Below are 10,169 nucleotides of genomic sequence, written 5' to 3'. Positions count from 1 at the left end.
ATATGAACAGACATTCATAAGAACCAGTTGAACACTGCTGTGCTCAGTGTAAAACACTACGATGAATGGAAAACACTTCTTCTCCATTCATTATAATGAATTAGGCTGTTTTTCTCTGTTCAGTGTTACACTTACTACAGACAGTACATACAGGGCCTCGATAATGGGTCCTCAGAGGGTGGGCTGGCGTTCTCCCTTAGAGATAGGGTGAGAAAGCACAGTCATCGAGAAGGAGCTCGGAGTAGAGCCGCTGTCCTTAGACGTCGAAAGGAGCCAGTTGAGGTGGTTCGGGGCATATGGTAGGATGTCTCCTGGGTGCCTCCCTAGGGGGTGTTCCAGGCACGTCCAGCTGGGAGGGAGACCTCGGGAAGACCCCAGGGACTGTAGGTGGAGAGATTATATCTCAACAGGCCTGGGAACGCCTGGGATCCCCCAGTCGGAGTCTGTGGTTGATGTGAGCTCGGGAAAGGGAAGTTGGGGGTTCCCCTGCGGGAGCTGCTGCCCCCGCGACCCGATACCGGATAGCGGATGAAGATGGATGGGTGGATGTATTACTCTTTTTACTTTTACTCTTCCAGCTTTATGTATGTAATTAAGATTCAAAATTGTCTTTATTCTCCCACAAGGTGGGAAATTTGTCTGGTCACTAACCCATGCTGCAGCCATAAAAAAACTAAAACAACATGTACAACATGATACATGTCATTTCAACAAACCATAATGTGGACCCTAAGAGTGTGTGAAACAAACATGGTGTCATGCAGGGCAATATAGTTAAACATTTAGTTTATACGTTTTATTAATAATAAAAACATAGCGCATGTTAAACTTTTTTTTACCTGAAAAACACAACAACACTGCAAACCAGTAAAATATTACAGTAATCACTATCATTGAATTGCCTTCCAATACTGTTTTCAGAGTTCACAACTGTCTCCAGGCTACCTTGGTAATGTGTTTAGCTTGCGCAAAGTATGCATTACACACAGCCCTGGTGCTGCTGACACCAACCCTACAGTACAGTATGCACTCACTATGCTATGTTACTCTACTTTCAGACACAGTCTCTTTGATATCTAGATCTCTCTTTAAGAGTGACTTGAATGCAAAAAAACATTACCGTCAGCTACCAAAAAATGGGATAACAGAAATAACAAATATAGTTTGACAAACATCAGTCAAGTAAAAAAAACACAAAATGAATTAAGCTAGAGAGTAACTCGATGTAAAGCTATAAATCCTCAGACAGAAATTAAACCTGATCCAGACTGCCCAAGGTAGTGCAAACAGATTGTACTGTATATGCTAAGATTAGGTCACTATTGATTGGTCTACTGTGTTAAATGAGATTTAAAGGAGACAGAAATGGGAGATGGGAGGTTTGACTGTAGAGATTATAGATGAATATCATGACATGATATCTTCTTGTCAATAACAAGGGAGTAGCTAACATGTTTCTTAGGACCACAGCCCTGCCTGAGGATATGACACGAATATCTAACAGCACCTTGAGAAATGCTGTCTTAAATCAGGTAGCACATTTCCAAATCCCATCGGTTTAATGACCCTGACTTAAATTGGCACAGCGGGTTGATCTTTAGACAGGTAACAATTTCCGCCAGCGTGTCTTCACTGATTGATGGTAAAGGTGATGGAGAGTCTTGCTGTTGGTATTTTCATCTTTTTTTTGAGGGGGGGGGGGTATCTGTCTTCAGACATGAGTGTGTTTATATCCACATGTAAAGGCATGAGAGAGTAAGGGTAGCCTACAGCTAGGGGTGGGGTGGAAAAAAACGGTACAGCATGTATCGCAATATTGTCCGTTGCAATACTGCATCATACACGGAAGAGTTGATATTTTGATTATATAAATTGCACATGAGAATTTTACTTTTGGTTACAGAATATTAAAAAAATGTGAAAGTGAAATGAACAAACAGAGACATTTCTCTTTTAGATAAAACAGATTGATATTGTCCCAATGAATTACATAAACTGGAATTCATCTTTGGCACACTGGCAATATAAAACACATAGAAACAGCACACATAAATATAAGTAAGTTGTATATTACATACAATTAAACTAAGTGGTTAAAAGGAAACATAATGAATAAATACAGTACAGTACTCGTCGAATTCATCACCATCACCCTGACTGGGTGGTGTATGAATAAGTGGGGAGGGAGTGATTTTAGTTGCTTTGGTTCAGGATGCACACAGCAGAAGGAACGAATGAATTTTGTACCCATCCTGGCCATTTGACCATCAGTCTCTGCCAGATGGCAATAGTGAAAATATGGTGGGGGGGGTTGGGGGGGGTCATTGAAAAACGGATAGCCTTTGTGGTTATGAAACGGCTGTATGAGGTGTGAGTTGTAACTGCTTCTCTGTGATTTTCCTGGCTTGGTTTACTACCTGAGACATCGATGTTCACTGAGAGGTTCCCATTCGGGAGGTGATGTTGAACGTGAGAACACTCTCAGTGAGTGACCTGTACACAATGGTAAGGGGTGCTTGCTGGTGTTGAAGCTTCGCAATTTCCTGAGAAGGGAGAGGTGATGTCTTGCCTTTTATAGATGTAGTCAGCATTAAGTTGGAATGTAAGATCTTCATCTATAATTGTCCCAAAGTATGACATTTCACATCCTTCCCCTTCAAGTTGATGGGTATGAAGTTAGGTTCTTGTTACCTGCTCCCCTTTTTCCTCCGAAGCACAGTTCCTTAATCTTGTGACATTGAGGTCAAGGTACTGCTTTCAAACCAGGTAACAAGAGTTGATCGGATGAAAGTAAGAAGGGCTGTTGAATCTGTATGCAGGCAACAAGGGCCATCTCATCTGCATATTAATAGATGTATAGAGTAATCATTGTTGTAGCTGACCTCGTTGTTTTGGAGAACAGAAAGGAAGACAGACACACCCTTGTGGGACAAGACAGTCAGAGATGGTATTATTCATACAGACACGATGGGGCTTTCCCTCAGGAACTTATTTCTTTGGGATGAATAAGTATCTATCTATCTATCTATGTATCTATCTATCCCTCTCTTCTAATCCATAGAATGAGAGATCTATACACACACACACACACACACACACACACACACACACACACACACACACACAAACACACACACACACACACACAAACACACAGAAAGAGAGAGAGCGAGCTCATTAACACTCACTTTAAAGCATTCCAGCAGTTAAAACTCAACAGTTTATCATAAGCATCATGGAGTTGCAGTAACCACTGGCTTCTTCTCTCTCTTTCCCTTTATCATTAAAAACATGAGACCAGCTCCTTGCTTGTGGGTAACCTCTGTAGTAATTGCAGCTAACAAACTCATGCAAAGTCAGCAAGCTTTACTATGGTAAAGCATATAAAGCATTATACAGTAAAAGGTTGGCTGGTGGCCGCTGGTAATGTGAACAGCATGCATACATACCAAATAATGATGTGGTATTGCTACATGAGGAAAATGCAAAAGTGGGTCACCTTAAAGTGAAATGTTACACACCCAAATTCCCCGGGCCTGAAGTAGTCTTGCATTGCCAGACCTATCTCCACAACAATGCTAGGTCTGAAGTCAACTTGTTATATTGTGTCAGCGAAATGAGTCTCACTGTCATTTACTGTAAATTGACCTAATATACGGGATAAAGCTGGACAGCTTTCAGTTGGACGGGTAAGGAACTTTCAGTGGACACGTTTTCATCTGCTTCATCTTATATTGGGGCTTGTTTTATGGATTCCATTTTGGTGAAATACTTGTTCATATGTTTTACATCTTATACAGGTTGTATAGTACTTTTATACTTGTCCGTTTTTTTTTTTTCTAACCTGCGAACAGCTTTCCTGTGAATACCTTAAGGTTGCATAGGAGTTGCCTCACTGGCAACAGTGGCTGGTATGATACTATTTATTCAGTGAATCTGTTTGGGTTCTCAGAAAGCAGCTACTGCCAGATGCTGGATGTAAACCATGTTTGAGTTAAAAAATGTATACTGTACCAAAAATCTACTTTAACATTTTAAAACTTGCTATACAGTAAAGACTTCATGGTCATACTGTATCATGTACCATATCAATGTTTTGCATAAAATGTTACGTAGCCACTTTTCCTCAAAGTTATTTAGCTGACTAAGATCAGCTGGAGATGGTTGGTTCATGCCACTGAGGTTTATGTGACTGACCACAAAATGCAGAAACCAGATGTTAAAGCTCACACAGGAGACACTTATCTGTAGACTGTTTGAATACAATGCAGGATAGATTTATAGTGATGACGGTGTTACATTCACTGAATGCCAAGTGAATTAAAGTTTCTATTTCTATGACTCTGGCTCATATCACAGAAGTGCAAAACTATATACCGGTGAATGAATCATTTGGAATGTGTTACTTTCTGTTTCACTAAAACTCTCGCACTGGCTTAAGCCCCATGCAGCGGTGAATGATGGATAGTGATTTCAGCTCTGCAGTTCCAGGAGGTGTGTTCTGGGCCTGACCTTGTTACAGACACATTGTACACTGTTAGAGTGACTCCTTCATTATGTTGTGCAGGTTTTATCTAATTTCATTTTCAACGGAACTTTTGTTTGCTAGAAAACTAGCTCCAATGAAAACAGTTCACAGTAGGTCTGGAGAGAGAGCTGTAGAATCTGAAAATGTAGTGATCAATATGATAACTTTTATTTATATAGCACCTTTAAAGATCCAAGGAGATTTTACAGAATTACTGTGGCTAAGCCAAAGGAGTTGTAGGCGTGGTAAACAGGTTTCAGAACACACCACAACACAATTAAGTTCAATAAGTAGGTTGGCTGCAGAAATCTCAAGAATGTTTGTCTAGTTACCACAAGGGCTAAGGAGAAGTAATAGTGTATTTTTGACATTTGAGGGAACTAACACTTTAGCTTACACCTGACAGACATGCAGAACAGTGGGCCATCAAGTCACAAGGACACAAATTCTTTAGTAAACACGGCATCTACGTGCACACACATTCAATTCACACAGCCCAAATGGGAACATACTAAATTTCTTATCTAAATCCTTCTGTATAGAGAGACAGGCATTCATCTAAAAGGTAATCATCGTTCCTTGCAGTCATTCAGCTGGCTAGTGATTACATTGGTTTTGTGCGGAGCAGCAGAGGGAAGAATTGCTTGATTGGCTTTTGTACGACTGTGCGTGTTTACTTCTGTGCATGTGTGTTTTGTGTATTGAAAGAAACAGATGATGACAAGACAGACATAGAGAAAGAGAAAATGAAAAGCTGTAAGCCTAGCTTAATGGCAGCTTCCATATAAACAAAGCCAATGATAGTATTCCAAGATCATTCTTTACTCACAAAATCATCATATAACGTGAATACTGATGAATACTGAAGAACCTTTTCAAGTGAATTAGACCATGCAGTGCTGTTGTACCTGTTTTTCAGATGACTTTCTACCTGTTTCTAAGACCTAAAGCTATTTAAAACGACGTATCTTACACTGTAACACAGTGTAAGTTCACTTTCTATGCAAACTATTACTGTGGGGGGGATAGACATGTCTTTGCTGCTTTTGCTGTCTATTAGCCCCAGGGAATTGTACAGGCAGCGGAAGGGAACACTGAATGGAGATACAAAACTTAATCAGAACTGATGGCCTGATACAAAATCAATGTGGAAATAAGGCAATGTACTAGTTGGAATTAGCCATTGAACATTTCCTCTAATGCAAGGGACAGTTTTATTAACCTAACTCTAATACGAGTTTAGCTCACAAACACGGATATAAACAATGCTACCTTCAGGGATTTACTGGGACAAAATGGTGGCGGGACTTTGCGATGGAGCAGCTTTTTAGAGAGGGAGTGAAGAGTGCATGTAAACATTTTTTGTAAGCAATTTTACATACTACGATATAATATTTACATATACTCATGAAAATGTAGATTACATGACATCAGTAACTAGACAATACCATTACTAATCATTGAAAAGTAACAAAAATGATTCTAATTCAGCAGGAAAACATTATAGGCAATAGCGGCTCTTTCAGCCCGTGATGACCGGCTGTTTGGAAAATCTGCTGGAGCCCCGATGCAGTCGCCCCTGGCTGCACTTTTAAATATATATATTTAAACGTGTTTCTAATGTATTTTGAGGAAGGAAATGCACTCACATGTTTGTTCGAGCTTAGAATACCAACATGGTATAGGGAAACTGTAAATATAGATATAACTATGAATAAGAATAACTTCAGATGGTACTACTAGCAATACTTGTCTTAACATTGCCAATAATTATGTTGTTTGTAATATCAGGTAACATGCTTTGTGTCTTAAAATCTTAAAATAACCCAAACTCAAATAATTTTCTCATATACAGTAATTACAAAAACCTACGAGACCATGTTGTGGTTATCATCTATAATCTGAACTTTTTCAAACTTTTTTCCCTCAAAAGCACATAAACATAAACACATAAAACACACCCACACACAACACACACACACCCACACACACACACACACACACACACACACACACACACACACACAACACACACACATGCTCACACTAACTTTTACTGCATCTCATCTGCCTGTTTCCTTCCACCGCAAACTTCCTTCCCTGCCAAACTTTTGGGAATACCTGCGGCTTCTTATTAGCTGCCATCAAACGCAGAGCCTGAAAACCATGGCGCTGCATGGTCACATTACCCCTTTACCCCCCCCCCCCCTTTTCTCCCAAACTGCCCTTCTAACTCCTAGTAACTCCCACTTATGTGAGACTGACAGAGAGCTACACAAGATTTGAAGCTTTTCCTGATCTTTGTCACATTTGCACTCCTAAGGCTAAAATGCACTCATCGATCTGTAGACTGTAAATCCCCTTCTTGTCTCTCAACTACACACACTTTCTTTGTACTTTCTTTGTTTCTCACAGAAACAAATGAGAAGGACAGGCAAGAAGGGGAGAGTGCTTGGCATGTAAACAAGCCTAGAAGGAAAGTCTGAATAGTGAAGAGCTGCTGATGTGTGACACAGCTGATATATATTTCATACAATATTCTTTGTATTTAGTCACATTTTATACAGCCTTAAGTCTCCAGTGTCTAGAATGTAGGTGTAAGACAGAAAACAAACCGTAACAAAATGCAAATTAAGGATTTGTATTCCAAGTCATTAAGACAAAGTGCTCATCGAATGTGTCCAAAGTAAACAACAGAAGTAAAATCATGATAGGCACTGACTGAGTGATTACAGTTACCCAAAGTCAGACTGGCAGCTATTAAATATAGCTGCTCTTTGCTCCATTTTCCTGAATGTTCTGGGAAAGATTATTCCTCTTGAAGGCATTTTGCATGAAAACATCCCATGGAGGTTAGCTCTGCAAGGGTTTCTCCAGACCCAGGGAAACACAACTGTGCCCAAAAAAAATCTGGTGACATGATGAAAAAACCTTTTAAAATCCCACTTTACTTGTTCATGTGTCTGTTTAGAGGAAACAACAAGGGGCAGGATTCAGAAAAACCACAATGGAATGTAGTCTTGCAAAGAAGTATTGATGTTTTAAAGCCAAGTCCATCTGCATACTTTCTCAGCCCTAGCAAAAAACAGGAATGTTGGTTACCAGACAGCTATCTATAAAGTTATGAATAATGTGAACACTCACCCTAGCTGAGACAAGTAGTTGTGCTAGTATGGAAAAACCACTGCTATGGACGCACGTTAGGCATTGGTAGCGGTACACCAGCAACTCTGTATTCTGCAAGGTGAAATGTTTCAGCTCCCCCTCGATTGATTAGTTGGTTAGTTGTGTTATTGGTGACTTTTGGACCCAACCTAAGTGGTGTGCACAGCCTGAGGCTGCTCAGTCCCTGTCTGCTTCTCCAACGGGACTGTGCTGACCGCCATCCAAGTTACTGTACTGTACTGAAACACTGTCATCATACAGAAACTACAGGTCAGGTTACGCAGGCTTGGGAAAAAAGCATTTTGACACTAAAACATATGCAGCAAAATGGAATGTTTGGATTGAATACATATTGAACACTACTGGTAAGCTACAGAATGGTATAAAAATCCTCAAAACAAAACAAAATGGACCTGCCTTTACAGTTTTGCTGATTGCTCACACACTGGTGCAAAACATGTCCCAGATGTGCACCACTATAAACACATTGTCGCCTTACGTTTTTTCAAACACATACACACATGATTTGCACAACACTAAAACACATGTATACATGACACAGAAGTATATCATGAGTCACTTCCTTTCATTCCAAAGCCACTGACTGTCAATTCACACGCCTATGAACCAATCTGTGAAACACAGCCATCGGGTGCCCAAACACATGATTGCTAAAGTGAGACACATCAATCAGGTGGAAGCTGAAAAAAATGAGCAGGTAAGTCTAGTATTTCTGTGTGTTTTTTTTCAGATCTTAAAAAACAAAAAATGTTTTACTGTAATTGTAACCGGTACTGAATACAGTATTTTATGTCTGCCTTTTTTCGAGCTAACAGTGTTATACGCACACTACTGTAGTACCATGAAACTGGGACATGTTTGTTGTGATTCTCCATGTTGACATGGTGACAGATTTTTGGTATATGGAGATAATTAAATTTCTTTTTTATTTCTATTTCCTCCAGTCGCAGCATTGTTCTTGTAATGGTTTAGTGAATATATGGTATATTTGGACTTCTCTGTGTACTTCCTCTACAGTACTCTAATCATCAGAAGTAGATATTACAGTGTTTCTGCAGGTTTACACACAAATTTTTGGTACTTGAGACACAATGACACAAATTGTAACTCAGTCCAACCCCCCTAAACCAATTCTGCCAAACTACAAGCACAAATTCTGCTATACACTCAGACTGCAGTTCTAAAACACACTTTTTTCAAAACACTACACACAATTCTCTGCCTTTGGCACAATTTTCATGAAGAAAATCTCTTGTCTTCACAAGGAACACCCGCCTTTCATATATGCACACTGACTCATCACAAGGGCAAACCCCCGTCACACAGCTTTACAGTTAGCAATCAGAGCTTTAGCATAAAACGGCAAAAGGTGAGCTCTTCTGTTTTGGAGGAATGGATGCCAACATTGGAAACAGAGTCAGAGCCAGAGGAGTGAGAGTAGTAGGAGGAGGTGGACGAGGAAGAGGAAGAGGAAGAGAAAGGCCAAGGACTGTTATCTCTGATGGGCAAAGAGTACAGCCAAAATGTGAGCAGGTGCACCGTAGCATCCATCATCCCGAATTTCCGAAATGAGAATAGGTAAGAATCTACTTCACTAGAATATTGCAGTACTGCACAGTATTCCTACTTTGTATTCCTTCACAGTATTTACAGTATTTTACTATTTGTTTGGCAGAACAACACAAGGTGGTCGGGAAAGTCTTCCGTCTCTTTGACAGGAACTGAAATCATGATATGGTCCTAGAAAATATGCCACACACTACGGTAAATAAAAGAAAAACAATGACATATTTCAAAATATGATAGGGTAAGCTTATCACACTGGACCGTGTCTTGTGCAGAATCATCTCAGGATGAAGCCGGTCTACAGGGGGCCATTTGAACGCAATTCAGAAAGAGTCAAAGAATTGCAATATTACTAACAAACAAATATATTGTACAACGGAAGTTTCCACAGGGCTGCTCTGGTTCATCACTGTCACTGCCCCCCCCCACCAGGCTTTTAGTTGTTTATCTCCATCCATATTCTCATTCCCTATGAGGATTTTTTTGCGCCGAGAGTAGAAAGTGTTGACGAATCCACAAATGCGTTACCTCTTCTACGAGCTGGGGAGGACGCGTGTGGACATATAGTCAGCTGATGCTCTTCATGGCGAATCGCCATGGCAAATTTCCACCGCTACTTGGCCCGGGAAAACATTGCTGTGATGTGGATGAGGTGCTGAGGCAGACCGCATCAGGAGACAGGATGCAGCATAGTAGTTTCTTTTTAGCTTTTTTTACTGTAACTGTGACAGTGAATCTTTTGGTGTTGTATGTAGTGTTGTGCAACTTTGTGTTGTTGGGAATGGGATGGAACTGTGTACATGGTTTTTGTGGGACAAATACAATATATTGTTAGTTGTGTATTTGTGGTTGTCTGAGTATAAATCAAATTTTATAAACACCTACTATG

At 40.1% G+C, this 10,169-nt stretch overlaps 1 protein-coding gene across 3 annotated transcripts in view; it reads left to right on the top strand.

Annotated features, from left to right (window-relative positions):
• veph1 (ventricular zone expressed PH domain-containing 1) overlaps positions 1-10,169 on the top strand; it is a 92,039-nt gene that overhangs the window by 60,082 nt on the left and 21,788 nt on the right. The gene's annotated exons all lie outside the window — the stretch shown is intronic.

This window comes from Etheostoma spectabile, chromosome 3 (assembly GCF_008692095.1).
Source record: "Etheostoma spectabile isolate EspeVRDwgs_2016 chromosome 3, UIUC_Espe_1.0, whole genome shotgun sequence".
NCBI lineage: Eukaryota > Metazoa > Chordata > Actinopteri > Perciformes > Percidae > Etheostoma > Etheostoma spectabile.
The sequence above is the reverse complement of the archived record's forward strand: the minus strand, read 5'-3'. Positions and strand labels throughout refer to the sequence as shown.